The sequence below is a fragment of the Zea mays genome, chromosome 6 (assembly GCF_902167145.1).
Source record: "Zea mays cultivar B73 chromosome 6, Zm-B73-REFERENCE-NAM-5.0, whole genome shotgun sequence".
Lineage (NCBI taxonomy): Eukaryota > Viridiplantae > Streptophyta > Magnoliopsida > Poales > Poaceae > Zea > Zea mays.
In genome coordinates, this window is record NC_050101.1 from 102,459,496 (window position 1) to 102,480,153 (window position 20,658).

Genomic DNA, 20,658 nt, shown 5'->3' on the forward strand with positions numbered 1-20,658 from the left:
TGGTCAACGAGCACACCCAACAAGGTTGCCGGACAACTCGGCCCCAAAGGCTGACTAATCCGGCAGGGGGGCATATAGCTACAACCTCCAATAGGACGACAAAAGGAGACGTCATCAAAATAGGAACAACAGATGTCGAAGGACCGATGATTTTTGGTGAATCGGCCAATACAAGCAAAAAAGAAGACACGACTGTCAACAAAACAACCGATCCAAAATACTCCAGGCCCCGATGGTGCCCATCGAGATTGACACGATCACAAAAGCGAAAATTACAGCGTCTAAGAGCGAAGGAGAACCAGGAAAAGGAGGCGGGAAAGATATTCAATGACACACATCCACAGTACCCGCCACCGCAAAAGAGATGGAGACCAAAGTCCGTTGAGGAAAAGCAAACGGCCACAAAGGCGGAAAATAAAACAACAATTGTGCAGCTCTCTGCAGGTACGGCGGACAGTCCGGCTACAAAGGCCGGACCGTCCGCACTACACCAGGACACCTCCAACGACGTACCGACACCCATGGAGGAAGACGACCTACAAGGAGAAGACCTGGTTGACTAAGAAGCTACTCCAGAACACTCAGAAAATTAGAAAAGCAAGATGATGAATTGGTCAGGACCAATACGACGCTCGACGATGTTGGGACTGACAGTTCGATCATAGCTAAAGGGGTCACGTCTGTTGAGTTAATCATCGGGACCAAGACCCTTGTGTACCATCCTAGTATGTGGCAAGATGCCTAAGAGAACCGATGTGATCACATCGAGTTAGTTTCTTTTGGTTCGCTCAGCTCCATCAAAAGGCAGGGGGCATATGTTGAGCACCAAAGTGAGCGACCGGACGGTCCAGCCCTGGGGCCGGACGGTCCGCGCGCGCAGAGCCAATTAGGGTTCCGAGTTTCTTGCTACGATTGTTAGCTAAATTCGCGGGATTAACTCGAGAGATTAGTTTGTAACGGGTCCAGCCCCCCTCTATAAATATAGAGGAATACAGTCGATTAAACAACAACAATTGAATCAATAATCAGTTTATCTCTCGTTTTTACCTTAGTCATTAGGAGTAGTTCTAGTTTAGCTTCTCAATCTACAAATTCTTCTTCGCTTCTCTTCGGCTCTACGTCGATTAGAGGTGTCTAGATCGGCCTGCTGACCCTAGACAACACCTAGAATCTCTCCTCCCGACGGGGTCCCTCCCGGGAGCGAGATTCAGGCGCCGTCGGCGAACTCCACCGCCCCTGCGTACGCGCGGACCGTCCGGCCCGTCAGTCAGGAAACCCTAGCCCTGCTTCAGGTTGCGGACCGTTCAGTCCCTGACTGCGGACCGTCCGCACCTGTGGAGAGAGCACCGCCGTCGGTTCTCAACGTAGTGATTGGCGTCCGGATCGGCGCTAACACAGAGTAGGGCAACAACCGGAGGCTGAGGAAATGGCAGCAGGGGATGGCCGGCGTTCGGGGCTGGGCATCGGCGGCGAACAGCTCCGGCGGCGTGCGGCTCCAGCGACAAACAGAGAACGGCGGCGAGCTTCTCGCGACAGATAAATGGGAGGGCGTGGGGCGAGCTGTGTGACTGAGAACGGCTCTACGGGGGCTTGGGCGAGGGATTTATAGAGAGGGAAGAAGAGAGAGCGCTGGGGAGAGATGAAGAGCGACGTCCATCATTAATGGCGACGGCGAATGCGTCGGTAGTGGTTCCGGCGTTCTCAATTAACGCACTCGTAGTAGTGGGTAGGGGAAACTGTCGGCAGTTAGGGTTGATTTGGTGACAAGGGGATCCCGTGAGGATCGGAGGGGGTTGAGGGGGAAATGAACTAATTTCCCCCTCAATCCCCTCCGATCCTCCCGGGATCCCGGGTCACCAAATCAACCCTTAATGGGGAGGGTAGAGGAGAGGGTCGCGTGGGAGCTCCACTGGCTGGGTCGACGAGCGGCTAGGGAGGTGAGGCGACGACGACGTACGGCGATTGTCCAGCGACTGGTGGCTTTCTGCTGGTGCGTGAAGAAAACGAGTTAAACATGCTGCAATTGAAGAAGACGTGTGGGACTGCGAGGTGGTCTCCATACGCAAGTGAAAGAGAAAAGAAGTAAAAAGAAAGAGGGAAGGGGCACGGATGGACCAATTGGCCAAAGGCCGACGTTCACATTTTTTTTTTCTTTTCAATTTCGAAATTCATTTTTAGGATAGGTTATTCATTAACAATTATAAATAAATATATTTTTAAATATCCCAAAAATTATAATAAATTTAACAATAATATTTTCGAAACTAAAATACCAAGTATTATTTTTAGGTGAAAATTTAAATTAAATTGGGTTTCATGAAAGATAACAAATAACAAAATAACAAAAAAAAATCCTTACAATTTATTAACAAACAAAATTTATGCTCCTCATGAATGCACCAAACACATGTATTCAAGAAATTACTCAATTTATTTATATCACCATTTTTATTATTTGAAAACATTAACTTTTTCCGTCTCTAATGGAAACTAATAAAATAACTAGGTTGCTTTTAGGTGATGGATTTAGGGTGTTACAATACAGCATATTGTTATCAATTGTATATCTTGATTTGGTTCTTATTGGATCTGGATTAGTTCTATTTCAACAAAGGTTCTTCATTTATTTTATCTTCTATTATGGTAGACGAAGGGGAAAAATTGAGAACTTAAATATATCAAAGTGTAAAAAATGATGGAATAAAAGAATGATTGGTTGAAAAGAAAGATAAATATAATAATCACAATATTATGGATTTACACAAACCTCTAATAGATAGAAACTATAAACTAGATCTCAAAGTAATTCGAACGATTTTGATTATCATTTATTTGTATTTATTAGTTACTTGTACCCTATAAATCTTACATGTTGAAAGTAATAATTTCTTGGTTGATTGTATCCTTAACCATTTCTCTTTTTTGACACATGGAACTAACCATGAATCTACTAATTGTTGTTCCTTCCGTTATTGTGGTTGGATTGGCCGTAGGGCTTGCTTCTATTGAGTCTAGAGTTGGTCATGGTACTCTACAGGACGAGTTGTAGAAGATATTATGAGATAGCCAGAAGTAGAAGATAAATTAAGAGATACTTAATTGCTTAATCTAGTTTTTGTGGAACTTTTGATAATTTATGGACCAGTTTATCGCTAGTGCTTTTATTTGAGAACCATTTTGTTTAATCCAAAAAATAAAATAAGTTCTTCAAATTAGATAAATTTCCTTTTTAAAAGTACATTGATATTTGCTCATGTAATTCTAAGTATAATTTAGTTAATTAACACATATTTACCATTTTCTATTTTTTTAAAATAATACAATGTTTGTAGTACCATAATACATATTGTTATCCTGTCACGAGATGTTATAAGGGTTAGAGCGAGTTAATTAACGTATAGGGAAGCCTAGTACATTAGTGCTACCCCTATATATAGAGAGAGATTCATCTTTTGCTATATATGTATAGGAGAGTTTTAGGGAGAGTTGTTGGAGAGGAAATCTCCCTAAAAGCCCAAGTACGTTAGAGCATCTCCAACAATAAATTCTAAAATATATTTCTAAATTTTAAAATAGAACCGTATTTAAAGTGTTTAGATCCTCAACATAAATTTTAACTCCAATAGTTAGGCATTAAACAATGCTATTTAGAAAATAAATCATATTATTAGGATATAAATAATTGGAGACTAAGATGAGACGAGGATAGGGCTTAGTATATGGGGTACTATATTTAAAACCCAAGAGACCGAGCTCTATAATCGTTTGATGAAATTTTATAAATTAGTACGTTGTAAAAAGTGTGTTTAGAGCCTTCCTTGGAGATGTAGCTTTTAGTGAGGTATAACCGTATAACGTGTGCTGTTGGAGTTAGTTTAAAATCGCCTGTCGTATGCTATTTTCGCCAAGAAGTATCACAAGAAAAACAGGAAATGTGAAAAAACTAAAAACCGACTAGATGTATACATAAGACTTACATGCACCGTTAAGCTTAGGCAAGCTTGATGGGTATGAAAACCTTAGCATTCTTGTTTTCTTTTACTCTTGTTATCTGTTGCATTCGCTTAGAGATGACAACAGTGAATTTCCTGTCATGAATAACTCATCACCATCTCTGTGATGAAATCTCTACGAACGTTTACGAAACATTTCTCCTCCGCCCTCATTCTCCGCAGCAGAAATCCCCAACGTCATGAATAACTCATCACCGTCTCTGTGATGAAAAAAATTTCCCGCGGGAATCCCTACGAACGTTTACGAAACATTTCTCCTCCGTCCTCATTCTCCGCAGCATAAATCCCCGACGTAGATCTCCGCCCCATTTAAATTATAATTAGAACATATATCTTTTGTTATTAATATAAAATATTATCACTTATACATATTGTCAATATATAATAAATCATTATGTGCACATCAAAATAAATATATTTGTATAATAAATAATACCTTAATAAGATAATTATTTGTTTTATTATTAACTAGTACACAAACACATTGTCATATGCAAGTTTAACGAGTCCATGGAGAACAAGGAAATACTTTCTCATCCCCGTTTACCTGGGTAAGAATTTTCCCTTTCCTGTGGGGAAAAGGGGAACTGTGGCCATTGCTAACTGTCGGGTACCATAATTAGGGGTACCCCCAACACTCCTAAACTCGACCGCTAATCACCATCAGCACAAACTGCAGAGACTGATGGGCGCAATTCAGGTCAAGGCTTCGTCTACTCAATGGACGCAATCTCGCCTCGCCCGAGCCCGGCCTCGGGCGAGAACAGTAGTCCCAGGCGAATTCACGCCTCGCTCGAGGGCCTCCTCAGCAACGGGCACACCCTCGACTCGCCCGAAGCCCAGCTCGGACAGGTTTCGTTGTGAAGCAACCTTGGCCAAATCACCTCACCAACCGACCGTATCGCAGGCGCATTCAATGCAAGGATCGCCTGGCGCCTTATTCTGACACGCGTGCCTCAGTCGGCAAGGTCGAAGTGACCGCAGTCACTTCGCCCTCTCACTGACTGACCTGACAGGAAAACAGCAACACTCGCCCCTCTCCGACTGTTGTGCCACCCGCCAGGGTGAGGCTGACAGCAGCTGAGTCTAGGCTCTGGCGCCACAGGAAGCTCTGCCTCGCCCGACCTTGGGCCTCGGCCTCAGGAGAAGTCTCCGCCTCGCCCGACCCCAAGGCTCGGCCTCAACCTCGACCTCGGAAGGTGGTCTCCGCCTCGCCCGACCCCAGGGCCCAGCCTCAACCTCGACCTCGGAAGGTGGTCTCCGCCTCGCTCGACCCCAAGGCCCGGCCTCAACATCAACCTCGGGAGGAATCGCGTCCTCGCCCGACCCCGGCCTTGGCCTCAGAAGGAGTCTCCGCCTCGCCCGACCTTGGGCTCGGACTGACCACGCCGCAGGGGGTACATCATTACCCTACCCCTAGCCAGCTCAGGCTACGGGGGAACAAGACCGGCGTCCCATCCAGGCTCGCCCCGGTAACAAGTAATGATGGCTCCCCGCGTGCGTCCATGACGACGGTGGCTCTCAGCCCTTACGGAAGCAAGGAGACGTCAGCAAGGTCCCGACAGCCCCGACAGTTGTGCTTCTACAGGGCTCAAACGCTCCTCCGACGGCCACGACACCATGTACATAGGGCCCTTGCACCTCTTCTACAGCCACATTGGCATGTACATAGGACTCCGGCTCCTCTCTACCGGACACGTTAGCATACTGCTACACCCCCATTGTACACCTGGACCCTCTCCTTGCATCTATAAAAGGAAGGGCCAGGGCCCTCATACGGGAGGGTGGTCGCGCGGGACTCTCTCCCCCTCGCGAACGCTTGTAACCCCTACTGCAAGCGCACCCACTCTGGCGCAGGATAACACGAAGCCACGGTTTTCCCCCTTTGTGTTCCGTCTCGCGCCAACCCATCTGGGCTGGGGCACGTAGCGACAATTTACTCGTCGGTCCAGGGACCCCCCAGGGTCGAAACGCCGATAGTTGGCGCGCCAGGTAGGGGCCTGCTGCGTGTTGACAAACAACTTCCCGTCGAGTTCCAGATGGGCAGTCTCCAGCAACCTCTTTAGCCCGGGACGCTGCTACGTTTCGAGAGTCTCGAGTTCATGTCCCTCGACGGCAGCTACGACATGGTACTCCTTCCCCCGCAGCGCGACAGCGACAACGACGGCCGTCAGCCCGCTCGGCGGCGGCGGACTCGGCGACGTCTTCCCCCCATGGCGGAAGAGCAGCATTCGGGCTTGTTCCGTCGCCTTCCTCGCCGCAGGAGAAGGAAGCGGGGCAACCGTGGCCAAGCAGGAGGCGGCACCTCGTCGGCCGTCGAGCGAGTCGACGACGCCGGCACCCCAGCGGGGGACATGTCGGGTGCTGACCTCGCGCCTGAGACAACGACGAGTGTCATTTCCCTGCAACACGCCAACCCCAAGCGGACAGATGACGCCAGCACGCTCGCGAAGGGCCTGCTGGGCGTTAGCCTTGTACCTGAGATAACGGTGCAGTCCGTCCCCGACGCGACTTCGTCACCGTCCATCGATCGAGAGGTACCATCCGTTTTCCATCCTGTGCCTTTTAGATTCAGCTTCGATCCACCAAGCGATCCTGCTTCGGTGAGCGCTTTCATAAAGGCATATCCTAACCTTCCGGGGTACCATATGTGGTCGCCCTAGGACCGACTGACGGCCGTCTCGACCTACGGGCCCCCGGGCTCCGAGGAAGACGGCGAGCCCGACTCTGGTTGGGATTTCTCCGGGCTCGGTAATCCTAGCGCCATGCGAGACTTCATGACCGCATGCGACTACTGCCTCTCTGATTGCTCCAATGATGGCCACAGCCTTGACGACGAAGGTTGTGGCCCAAGTCTCGAATGTTTCCACGTCGATCTAGGGGGTCACGACGAAGGCAACCACCTTGGTATGACGGAGGACGATGATCCCCCTGGGCCTGCGCCTCGCGTTGACATCCTGCGGGAGCGAGCTGTGGTCCCAGTCCCTGTGGGGGGTCAGGACACACAGCTCGAGCAAATCCGCGAGATGTAGGCCAAGCTCGACGAGGAAGCAGGACAACTTGTGCAACTCCGGCAAAACATCGAGCAGGAGTGGGCAGGCCGAGCACTAGCCGGAGAAGCGCGTCATCAAGCCCAGGACGTCCAGCGCCGTATCACTGACGATGCCAGGGCAAGGTTGCCCCTGGCTTCCAGTGGAGTCGGCCAGAACCTAGCTGCAGCGGTAATACTACTCCGAGCGATGCCGGAGCCATCCACCACCGAGGGGTGGCGTATCCAGGGAGAACTCAAGAATCTTCTGGAGGATGCCGCGGTCCGACGGGCCGAGAGCTCTGCCTCCCGAAGGCAAGGGTACCCCCCGGAGCATCACGCCGCAACTTCCCGATTCATGCGGGAAGCCTCGGTCCAAACCGGGCGCACGCGGGACGTGACGCCTGCAGCCCCGGGTCGCCTCGGCAACGAGCACCGCCGCCACGACCGTCGAGCCCGCCTCGACGAAAAGGTGCACCGAGGCTACCACCCCAGGTGTGGGGGACACTACGACAGTGTGGAGGATCGGAGCCCCTCTCCCGAACCACCTGGTCCACAAGCCTTCAGCCGGGCCATACGACGGGCGCCGTTCCCAACCTGGTTCCGAGCCCCGACTACCATCACCAAGTACTCGGGGGAAACAAGGCCGGAACTGTGGCTTGCGGACTACCGGCTGGCCTGCCAGCTAGGTGGAACGGATGATGACAACCTCATCATCCGCAACCTCCCCCTGTTCCTCTCCGACGCCGCCCGAGCCTGGCTGGAGCATCTACCCCCTGCGCAGATCTCCAACTGGGACGATCTGGTCAAAGCCTTCGCTGGAAACTTTCAGGGCACATACGTGCACCCTGGGAACTTCTGGGATCTCCGAAACTGTCACCAACAGTCAGGGGAATCCCTGCGGGACTACATCTGGCGGTTTTCGAAGCAGCGCACCGAGCTGCCTAACATCACCGACTCAGACGTCATCGGTGCGTTCCTCGCTGGCACCACTTGCCGCGACCTGGTGAGCAAACTGGGTCGCAAGACTCCCACCAGGGCAAGCGAGTTGATGGACATCGCCACCAAGTTCACCTCTGGTCAGGAGGCGGTCGAGGCCATCTTTCGGAAGGACAAGCAGCCTCAGGGACGCCAGCAGGAAGACGTCCCCAAGGCGTCCGCCCAGCGCGGCACGAAGAAGAAAGGCAAGAAGAAGTCGCAAGCGAAACGCGACGCCGCCGACGCAGATCTTGTCGCTGCCACCGAGCACAGGAACCTTCGAAAGCCTCCCGAAGGGGCCAACCTGTTCGACAAGATGCTCAAGGAGTCGTGCCCATATCATCAGGGTCCCGTCAAGCACACCCTTGAGGAATGCGTCATGCTTCGGCGCTACTTACATAAGGTCGGGCCCCCGGCGGAAGGTGGCAAAGGCCATGACAACGACAAGAAGGTGGGCAACAAGGCAGAGGAGTTCCCCGAGGTCCACGACTGTTTCATGATCTATGGTGGGCAAGTGGCGAACGCCTCGGTTCGGCACCGCAAGCAGGAGCGCTGGGAGGTCTGCTCGATGAAGGTGGCGGCGCCAGTCTACCTAGACTGGTCCGACAAGCCCATCACCTTCGACCAAGGCGACCACCCCGACCGCGTGCCGAGCCCAGGAAAGTACCCGCTCGTTGTCGACCCCATCATCGGCAACGTCAGGCTCACCAAGGTCCTCATGGACAGAGGCAGCAGCCTCAACATCATCTACGCCGAGACCCTCGGGCTCTTGCAGATTGATCTGTCCACGATCCGGGCCGGTGCGGCGCCCTTTCACGGGATTATCCCCGGGAAGCGCGTCCAGCCCCTTGGACAACTCGATCTGCCCGTCTGCTTCGGGACTCCCTCCAACTTCTGAAAGGAAACCCTCACGTTCGAGGTGGTCGGGTTCCGAGGAACCTACAACGCGGTGCTGGGGAGACCGTGCTACGCCAAGTTCATGGCCGTCCCCAACTACACCTACCTCAAGCTCAAGATGTCGGGCCCCAACGGGGTCATCACTGTCAGATCCACATACCGACACGTGTACGAATGCCACGCTGGAGAGCCTCTCCAAGGAGGTGCCAGACGCGAAGCGCCACGCTGGCAACTTCGAGCCAGCAGAGGCGGTTAAGTCCGTCCCTCTCGACCCCAGCAACGACGCCTCCAAGCAAGTCCGAATCGGCTCCGAGCTCGACCACAAATAGGAAGCAGCGCTCGTCGACTTTCTGTGCGCGAACGCCGAGGTTTTTGCGTGGAGTCCCTCGGACATGCCTGGCATACCGAGGGATGTCGCCGAGCACTCGCTGGATATCCGAGCTGGAGCCCGACCCGTGAAGCAGCCTCTGCGCCGTTTCGATGAAGAAAAGCGCAGAGCCATAGGCGAGGAGATCTACAAGCTGATGGCTGCGGAGTTCATCAAAGAGGTATTCCATCCTGAATGGTTAGCCAACCCTGTGCTTGTGAAAAAGAAAGGTGGGAAATGGAGGATGTGTGTAGACTACACTGGTCTAAACAAAGCATGTCCGAAGGTTCCCTACCCTCTGCCTCGCATCGATCAAATCGTGGATTCCACTGCTGGGTGCGAAACCCTATCATTCCTCGATGCCTACTCAGGGTATCACCAAATCAAGATGAAAGAGTCCGACTAGCTCGCGACTTCTTTCATCACACCGTTTGGCATGTACTGCTATATTACTATGCCATTTGGTTTGAGGAATGCAGGTGCGACATACCAAAGATGCATGAACCACGTGTTCAGAGAGCACGTCGGCCGAACGGTCGAGGCTTACGTCGATGACATCGTAGTCAAGACGAGAAAAGCCTCCGACCTCCTCTCTGACCTTGAAACGACATTCAAGTGTCTGAGAACAAAGGGCGTGAAACTCAACCCCGAGAAATGTGTCTTCGGAGTCCCCCGAGGCATGCTCCTGGGGTTCATCGTCTCCGAGCGGGGCATCGAGGCCAACCCAGAGAAAATCGCGGCCATCACCAACATGGGGCCTATCAAAGACTTGAAAGGAGTACAAAGGGTCATGGGATGCCTTGCGGCTCTGAGCCGCTGTAACACCATAAAAGCCATCAATTAAAATAATAAATTTAGATATTATATTAATTAGGGTAATAAAATTTTTAGTGTTTAATTGTTCATTTACATCGTTTTCTTTGCATGCGCTTGATTGATTATCGGATGATTGTTGTTAATTTCCTTTTAAAAAGAAATCCTAGTAATTAGACAATAATTAAGAAATATAATAATTATTAGTCTAAAATCAAGTACTTCAATTATAAATATTTTTGGTAAATTTTTTTTATGATTTTTTAGTTCTTTAAAAATGAATTTCGGAATAAAAAAAAGAAAAAAAACCAAAATCCCACCCAGCCGGCCCACTAGGGGCCCATGCCCCTAACCCTAACGCACTAGCACCGCGCGCGCAAGCCCTGGGAAATTTTCCCCAGCCGCCGCCAGCTCTCTCCCTCTCCCCTAACTCTCTCTCTCTCTCTCCTCTATTCTCTCTCCCGCTGCAATCTCTCCTTTCCTTCCCTCTTCTCTCCCCTAATCTCTCCTTTCCCCTGCTTCCTTCCCTCTCCTCTCCCGCTTCTCTCTCCTTGGGCGACGGAAGCCGCGCGCACAGGGAGCCAGCCGCGCGAGCCGCGCCCTGCGCCCTGCCTGCTCCCTGCGCGACGCCCGCATGCGAGCCGAGACCCGCCCTGCACAACGCCGCGCGCACCCGAGCCCAGCCGCGCCCGACCGAGCGACTCGCCAGGAGCTCGAGCAATCCAACCGCCGTTTCCCTTGACGTATCGCGCCCCTGCGTAATGGTAGCATCAAACGGACACCAGTTTCCTTTTCCCTCTCCCTGATTTCTCTCCGGTAACGCCTCCATTGATGGCCAGTGAAGGACGCCGGCGCCTCTTCCTCTCTCTATAAAAGGCAGAGCCTCTCTCTCCCATCCTCCCAACCCAAGCTCATCCCATCTCTCTAGTGCACTGTTCGACGCCGTCGTTAGTCGCCGTTCGTCGCCGGAGTTCACGGAGCCCGTAGTTCGCCGGAGCGACACACTCGCCGTCCGTAGTCGAGCCCCGCTCTCCGTCCGGCCGAACCCCGTCGATCCATCCCCGTCACACGCGCGAACCCAAGGTTGATGACGACCCAAATCTATTCTGTGTATTTTATAAAACACTTTTTGATTCGATTCATTGGTTGTATATTTTGTTTGTTGTAATATGAACACGTGCGATTCACAAATTACATGTATGAGCGTTATGGAATTATTTGGTAGATTCATGCGATTATTCGTACACCGTTATATTTCATGTTAGTCGTGGTGTTGAATTTTGGTTTAGAGAAATATGACGTAGTTTTAATAGTCACACGTTGGTGATAAAAATACTAGATAGGAATTTTCGTAGTTAAATTTGGTCACAATAAACTTTAGAAGCTATTTGGAGAATTATAGGTACAATTTTGATGGATTAGAAAAATGGTATAGAACTCCTGTCATATGAATAAAATAGGATGGTTAGATGATTTGTCCGATTATTTAATTAATATCTTATTTTGGAAAGAAAAGAGAAAATATCATTGGTAGACGGTAAAATAGGTTTTGCTAGTCAAATAAACATGTTCACAGATTTAGAACTTAAAATTTTTTAGAGTACTCGTTTGTGTCAAATAACCCCGCTTGTGTTAGAAAATGTTCAATTAGTAGTTTATGTAGATTTTTAGAATATTAATATTATTAGATTTATTTTTGGTCATACTAACTAATTTGTGTTAAAAGTAATAATAGGTATTAATTTATTTATTAGTATTAAAAGATAATAAGTATTATTTATCTTCACTGATGATGTTAAAATAAATTAATACTAGTTTAAAACTATATTTATTATACCCACTCATAAATTCACCATTAGGATTACATTAATAGCTATAATTGAATTAATAAGTATTTACGCGATTAGGACGTATTTAAGATGTGATTAGTGCGATGTGTTAATGTGTACGTATTGGTGTATGTTTATGAATGGTGCATGTTTATTTATTGGTGTATGTTTTATTTTTGTATGTGCGCTATGCGACTCTATTAGAAGCGGATTGTGCGGTAGGTGATCCGAACTCGTTCGAGGACGATCCGCAGGACTCGCTTGAGCAAGGCAAGTGGATTCTCCCTCTGCATACTCTGTTTGTACCTATTCACTGCATATAATAATGTTTACCTTTTTGATATACTGCATAATTTGTTGGGTTATACCTAATTAAGGATTTCCTAGATTTACTACCTGTATTCCTTGTTTAAACTGGGAAAATAATTAAGCTGTGCAAGATTCATGCTACCGCTCAACTTAATGATTCTTAATGTCACTCTTTAATTGGTTTTAATGTTCCAAAAATGTTAATTGGCAATTATGACATTAACCCGATGGTTAAGATAACTTTATTACAAATTTAATTGGAACATGGAGTGACCACCCAGGATAACAGTGCAACCACGAGTGCTATCATGGCTCTGGCTTTGGTAAATAGCTCTATATGCTTAGTGCCTAGCAACCTTACCTGAAAGATGGGCAAGAGGGGGAGCGGTAGGTGCTGGCAGCCCACGTTAACATGGGGTCGTATTCTTGGCTAAGGTACTTCACCCAGGGGGCCACCACCATCGTCTTAGAAACCTTAGCGGGTTGCTTCGTATTAAGGTATTTTGTGAAAACCTCATAATGGATCCCTAGCCATTCACCTCGGCAGTGTCTAAGGGTCCGATCAACCCGGGCTAGATGGGATACATGGCTTGTGGGTAAAGTTGTACCACCTCTGCAGAGTGTAAAACTGATATATCAGCCGTGCTCCCGGTTATGAGCGACCTGGACTCCTCACATGATAATTGAACTTGAAGATGTAATTAAATTGAGATCCGATGATCTGCCAATAATTTGCTTAAATGGTTTCACTTAAGTGTTTTTGTTATATTCATATTACTTTGTTTAATTGGGATATTTGGGATTCACTCTTATTAGTAAGACAGGTGTTGATAATAAAATGTTGACCAACTAAAATGCTTACTGCTCAACCTTAGCTTCACCTTGTTATACCTGCATTAGTTTTTCCCCCACTTGCTGAGCCCCGACCATAAGTGAGCTCACCCTTGCTTAATTTTGATCAGAGGATGATGCTGGAGACTTTGATGGAGATTTTATCGACGACGATGATTTCTAAGTCTAACGATGCGCCGGTCATCTTCCTGTGGGAGATTGCCCAGTTGTTTATTTCCGCTTTACTTTGATGTGATACTTGTTAAAGATACAATGTTTCAGATGATGTAATAAAGTATTATACTCTCTTTACGCCTTTATTGCATTGTCTTTTGATATATTACACTTGTGACGTCAACATATGTGTGGAAATGGATCCTGGCACACATATGGTATGCGCTCGGTTTTACCCCCTGGAACCGGGTGTGACAGAAGTGGTATCAGAGGCTATGCTGACCCTAGGTCGTTAGATTAGTTAGAAATGGAAAGCCTAGTTGTTCAAAACTTGCTAATTTCATTCCTATAAATTCCTTTATCAGTCTTACCTCTTTGAAATTCAACTAAGTTGACTCTTCTCTTGTAGATGGTTCACACCCTCCAAACTACCCGCATCAACACCAGCTACGCCCCTCAGCCCCGGCAGGTCCCGGTCTACCCAGTGGTAGTCGAGGAAGCTCCAGCGGATCTCCCTCCCATCCAAGTGGAGAACGTGATCAACCTGGAGGACAGCTCGGAGGAGCAACTGCCGACCCCCACCCCGTTGGCCGAGTCCCTGGCCTTCGCAGCTGGGTCATCGACGTCAGCATCGTCGGCACCAGCCTTCCAAGCACCTGCACCTGGAGGCGACGATCCCGACGACTCCGGAGACGGCGATGACGAGGACGACGACGACGAAGACGATGGAGAGGACGGACACATCAACGAGGAAGCTGACTACGCCCAGCAGGATCACTTCATGGGGATTGGTCCAGTTGTCGAACATTATACATCAATGTTCGAGACAGGACACTTTCCCAACCTACTGCAAGCAGTGCTGTACGAGCTAGGAGCCTACGCCCGCCCCCTGTACGAGACGAGGCGAGTGAGCGAGCCTCCCCGGGCTTGCTATTACATCACTCGCATCCATGTCAGGGTGATGGATGCAGGTGACAGGGGATTGAGGACTCTGTCTGCTCACGAGTCCCTGATACCGCTGTCCACCTACGCTGCCTCTGTCAGCGACGCTGCCCGTCGGACCCTGTGGTCGCTTAGCCACACCTACCGGCAGCAGCTGCAGAACACAAGGTTCAGGCATCTCCCTCAGCGCCTGCGAGGAGAGAACCAGACCAACATTGTCCCAGGAGAGCCTGGTGAGGATCGCCTCAACACCCTAGCTGGTGTAGTGGCCGGTCTCAACACCGACCTGGACAGTGCCACTCTGGACCTCTACAGTGTGCACTTGGAGCTGGAGAATGCCCACGCCAGGATTTCAGCCCTGGAAGCCCAACTGCAAGGACTGGATCCGCCAGAAGCTCAGGTCCCCGCCATGGCGCTATCTCCTCCCCGCAAGAGGATGCGCTATGGAGAGCCCGGATCAGTCACTAGGCTGCTTTAGGAGTTTTTGAGTCATGATGTAATAAGTTACGCTTCACGTTAGACGATGGAAACTATCTTTAAATTTTCATATTAATAAATATCAACCATGTGATGGTGATTGGTTGAAATGTTTGATTTGGATCTTTGTTTGAGTGCAATGGTCTTATGGAATGATGACCATAAGAACATATAAAAATTTTAAAACTTAAGTCATTTCCCCTCTAGAATCTTTCTACTCTTCTCTTCTCTAAGATGTTCGCTTTCTAACGAATCAGATGGTGAACCAACGTCAAGGACCTAACAACCGGAACCAGCGTGGACAACAAGCACCACCACCACCGCCACCACCAAATCCCAATATGGAGCAGTTCATCGCCGCCCAAATGCAGATTCTGCAAGGACTCACTGCTGCGGTTCAACAATTACAACAAAACCAACAGAATCAGCAACCCCAGCAGCAGCAGTACGCGCCCCCGGCCAGAGATAAGCACCGGGACTTCATGAGTCATCACCCGCCGACATTCTCTCATGCGGTTGAGCCCTTGGATGCCGATGACTGGCTCAAAGTCATTGGGAAGAAGCTGGACATAACTCAGTGCAACGACCGGGAGAAGGTCTTGTACGCCTCGGGAAGACTCGAGGGAGCTGCGTCCGATTGGTGGGATGCCTTCACAGCGGCACATCCCAACGCTGATACCATAACCTGGCAGGAGTTCCAAGAGAACTTCCGCGCTCATCACATCCCCTCTGGAATCATGAAGCTGAAGAAGAAGGAGTTCCTTTCCCTTACTCAGGGGAATATGTCTGTCAGCGAGTATCGTGATCGCTTCACTCAGCTTTCACGTTATGCTCCTGAAGAAGTGGACACTGATGAGAAGCGCCAAGAGCGTTTCCTGGAAGGGTTGATTGGACCTCTGAACTACCAACTTTAGAGTCACACATTCCCCAACTTCCAGACACTGCTGAACAAGGCAATTGGCCTTGAGAGCAAAAGGAAAGAATTATCTGACCATAAAAGGAAGTTCCAAGGTCAGTCAAGCAGGAACACTCGCCCGAATAATGCTCAAGGTTCGCAGTTCCGCTCTGGAAATCAGGGTGGAAACAATTATCAAGTGCAACGCTCTGGACAGCAAGGCCAGAGAAATAATCAGGGTCAGAATCAACAAAGGAGCAACCCCCAGACCAACCAGAGGTCTGGTGGAAATTCACAGAACCGTTAAGGTGGCACCAACAACACTCAGGCCAGAAACAACGCACCTGTCCAACCCAACGGCTGTTTCAAGTGCGGTGAACTAGGCCACTATGCCAACAACTGTCCAAGGCGCAACCAACAAACACCCCAGAAAGGCAATAATCAGAGGAATGACCAGAACACCCCCGCTCGTGGATCTGCTCAGAACAAGACTCCACAGAACCAGAGCAGAGGAAGGGTCAATCATGTCACTGCGGAATCAGTGCCTGAGGATGCCGACATAGTGTATGGTATGTTCCTTGTTAACTCCATACCTGCATCAGTTTTATTTGACTCTAGAGCATCACATTCATTTATAACTGAGTCATTCGTGGAAAAACATAACATACCTAAGTACCCTCTGAAGAGGATATTACACATTAGTTCACCGGGAGGTGACATGAAGGCCACACACTCATGCCCTCATGTTAATATCAATATTCAAGGAATAGATTTTACAGTCGACCCAGTGGTCCTAGGATCCGACGGGATTGATGTGATTCTTGGATGCAATTGGTTGAAAAGTTGTGATGGAGTGATACAGTGTGCCAATGGAACAATTATGTTGACAAGTCCTCAAGGTGAAAGAATCCAAGTTAGCATGGACAAGTCAACAGATGAAAAAGGGAAGACAGTGATCAATCACTTGGAAGAAAAGCCCTTGGAAAATATCAAAGTAGTGTGCGAATACCCAGACGTATTTCCGGAGGAATTGCCAGGTATGCCACCTGACCGTGATATAGAGTTTTCTATTGAATTAGTACCCGGAACCGCACCTATCTCGAAAAGACCATATAGAATGGATGTTAAAGATTTAGTAGAATTGAAGAAACAAATAGAAGAATTACTAGAAAAAGGTTTCATTCGCCCAAGTTCATCCCCTTGGGGAGCCCCAGTTCTATTTGTGAACAAGAAAGATGGTTCAAGGAGAATGTGTGTTGATTATAGAAGTTTGAATGAAGTAACCATCAAGAATAAATACCCGTTACCTTGGATTGAAGATTTATTCGATCAAATGAAGGGAGCTAGGATATTCTCAAAGGTAGATCTAAGATCGGGATATCATCAGTTAAAGATTCGAGCAGAAGACGTACCCAAGACAGCCTTCACGACGAGATATGGATTATATGAGTTTTTGGTCATGTCGTTTGGACTGACTAATGCACCAGCATACTTTATGAACTTGATGAATAAAGTATTCATGGAATATCTGGATCAGTTTGTGGTCGTATTTATTGACGACATACTGATATATTCTCTGAATGAAGAAGCACATGAAGATCATCTAAGGCTAGTTCTACAAAAGCTTCGTGACAACCAACTGTACGCAAAATTCTCGAAGTGTGATTTTTGGTTGAAAGAAGTTGCTTTCTTAGGGCATATCGTTACCGATGGTGGAATTAAAGTGGACCCAGGAAAGATAAGTGAGATACTAGATTGGAAGCAACCAAAGGATGCGTCCAAGATCAGAAGTTTTCTTGGATTGGCAGGATACTATAGAAGATTTATTGAAGGTTTCTCCAAGTTAGTGAAGCCTCTTACCTCACTACTGGAGAAAGGCAAAGAGTTCAAATGGGATGAAGCTTGCCAGAATTGTTTTGAAGAACTCAAGAAGAGGTTAACCACTGCACCAATACTGGTAATGCCAGACATCCACAAGGGATTTGATGTGTATTGCGATGCATCACACCTTGGACTTGGATGTGTGCTAATGCAAGAAGGAAAAGTGATTGCTTATGCTTCAAGACAGTTGAGGAAACATGAGAAGAATTATCCTACGCATGATTTGGAACTAGCTGCCGTAGTGCACGCTTTGAAGATTTGGAGGTACTATATGATTGGAAACAAGTGCAAAATCTTCACGGATCACAAAAGCTTGAAATATATATTCACTCAGAAGGAACTCAACCTCAGACAGAGAAGATGGCTTGAGTTGATTAAAGATTATGATTTGGAAATACAATATCACCCCGGAAAAGCAAATGTAGTAGCTGATGCTTTGAGCCGTAAGGGTCAAGTGAACAACATCACTACTCATTTGATGTCACAAGAATTGTGCTGGGAAATGGAACGACTCAACCTTGGATTTCTCAATAATGTAGAAGCAACAGTGATGGAAGTCGAATCTACTTTGGAAGAAGAGATTCGTAAAGGACAAGAATCTGGTGAGAAGATTAAGGAAATTAAAACTTTGATTAGTATGGGTAAAGCCCCAGATTTCACGGAAGATGATCAAGGCACAATATGGTTTAAGAAGAGAATCTGTGTACCAGAAATCGAGCACTTGCGCCAACTTATTTTGAGAGAAGCTCATGATTCAGCTTACTCTATTCACCCTAGAAGTACCAAGATGTACCAGGACCTTAAAGAAAAGTACTGGTGGTACGGATTGAAAAGAGATGTTGCTACTCATGTTGCATTATGTGACGTGTGTCAGCGAGTTAAAGCCGAACACCAAAGACCAGCAGGATTGCTACAACCTCTCAAGGTACCGGAATGGAAATGGGAAGAAATCAGTATGGATTTCATAGTTGGACTACCCTGTACTCGAGATGGCTATGATTCAATATGGGTCATAGTAGACAGGTTAACTAAGGTAGCACACTTTATACCTGTGAAGACAACACACTCGGGAGCCCAGTTAGCAGAATTATACATGTCGAGGATTGTTTGTATGCATGGAGTACCGAAGAAGATTGTATCGGATCGAGGAACCCAGTTTACCTCGCGCTTTTGGAAAAGACTTCATGAGTCCATGGATACCAAGCTAAACTTTAGTTCAGCTTATCATCCTCAAACGGATGGGCAAACAGAAAGAACAAACCAAGTATTGGAAGATATGCTAAGAGCTTGCGCTCTAAAGCATGGTAGAAGCTGGGATAAAAGTTTGCCTTATGCAGAATTTTCGTATAACAACAGTTATCAAGCAAGCCTCAAAATGGCACCATTTGAAGCACTATATGGACGAAAGTGTAGAACACCGCTTTATTGGAATCAGACTAGAGAAAGTCAAATATTTGGTCCAGAAATTCTCCAGGAGGCAGAAAAGCAAGTGCAGATTATCAGAGAAAATTTGAAGACAGCACAGTCAAGACAGAAGAGCTATGCTGATAATAGAAGAAGAGAATTGATGTTTGAAGTAGGAGACTTCGTATACCTTAAAGTTTCACCGATGAGAGGAATGAAAAGGTTTAAGGTTAAAGGAAAACTATCACCTCGCTATATTGGTCCGTTCAAGATTTTGGAAAGAAAAGGTGAAGTAGCCTACCAGTTAGAGCTACCCGATAGATTATCAGATGTGCATGACGTATTTCACGTGTCGCAACTCAAGAAGTGCTTAAGGGTACCAGAAGAACAGCTACCCATGGAAGAACTGATTGTGAATGAGGATTTGACTTATTCGGAGTATCCAGTCAGAATTTTGGAAACATCTCGCAGAATTACACGGAGTAAAGTCATTAACATGTGCAAGGTTCAGTGGAGTCATCATTCGGAAGATGAGGCCACTTGGGAAAGAGAAGATGAACTCAGAGCAGAATTTCCCCAGTTATTCTCGGAAGTTTCTTAATCTCGAGGACGAGATTCTTTTTAAGAGGGGTAGGTTTGTAACACCATAAAAGCCATCAATTAAAATAATAAATTTAGATATTATATTAATTAGGGTAATAAAATTTTTAGTGTTTAATTGTTCATTTACATCGTTTTCTTTGCATGCGCTTGATTGATTATCGGATGATTGTTGTTAATTTCCTTTTAAAAAGAAATCCTAGTAATTAGACAATAATTAAGAAATATAATAATTATTAGTCTAAAATCAAGTACTTCAATTATAAATATTTTTGGTAAATTTTTTTTATGATTTTTTAGTTCTTTAAAAATGAATTTCGGAATAAAAAAAAAAGAAAAAAAAAACCAAAATCCCACCCAGCTGGCCCACTAGGGGCCCATGCCCCTAACCCTAACGCACTAGCACCGCGCGCGCAAGCCCTGGGAAATTTTCCCCAGCCGCCGCCAGCTCTCTCCCTCTCCCCTAACTCTCTCTCTCTCTCTCCTCTATTCTCTCTCCCGCCGCAATCTCTCCTTTCCTTCCCTCTTCTCTCCCCTAATCTCTCCTTTCCCCTGCTTCCTTCCCTCTCCTCTCCCGCTTCTCTCTCCTTGGGCGACGGAAGCCGCGCGCACAGGGAGCCAGTCGCGCGAGCCGCGCCCTGCGCCCTGCCTGCTCCCTGCGCGACGCCCGCACGCGAGCCGAGACCCGCCCTGCACAACGCCGCGCGCACCCGAGCCCAGCCGCGCCCGACCGAGCGACTCGCCAGGAGCTCGAGCAATCCAACCGCCGTTTCCCTTGACGTATCGCGCCCCTGCGTAATGGTAGCATCAAACGGACACCAGTTTCCTTTTCCCTCTCCCTGATTTCTCTCCGGTAACGCCTCCATTGATGGCCAGTGAAGGACGCTGGCGCCTCTTCCTCTCTCTATAAAAGGCAGAGCCTCTCTCTCCCATCCTCCCAACCCAAGCTCATCCCATCTCTCTAGTGCACTGTTCGACGCCGTCGTTAGTCGCCGTTCGTCGCCGGAGTTCACGGAGCCCGTAGTTCGCCGGAGCGACACACTCGTCGTCCGTAGTCGAGCCCCGCTCTCCGTCCGGCCGAACCCCGTCGATCCATCCCCGTCACACGCGCGAACCCAAGGTTGATGACGACCCAAATCTATTCTGTGTATTTTATAAAACACTTTTTGATTCGATTCATTGGTTGTATATTTTGTTTGTTGTAATATGAACACGTGCGA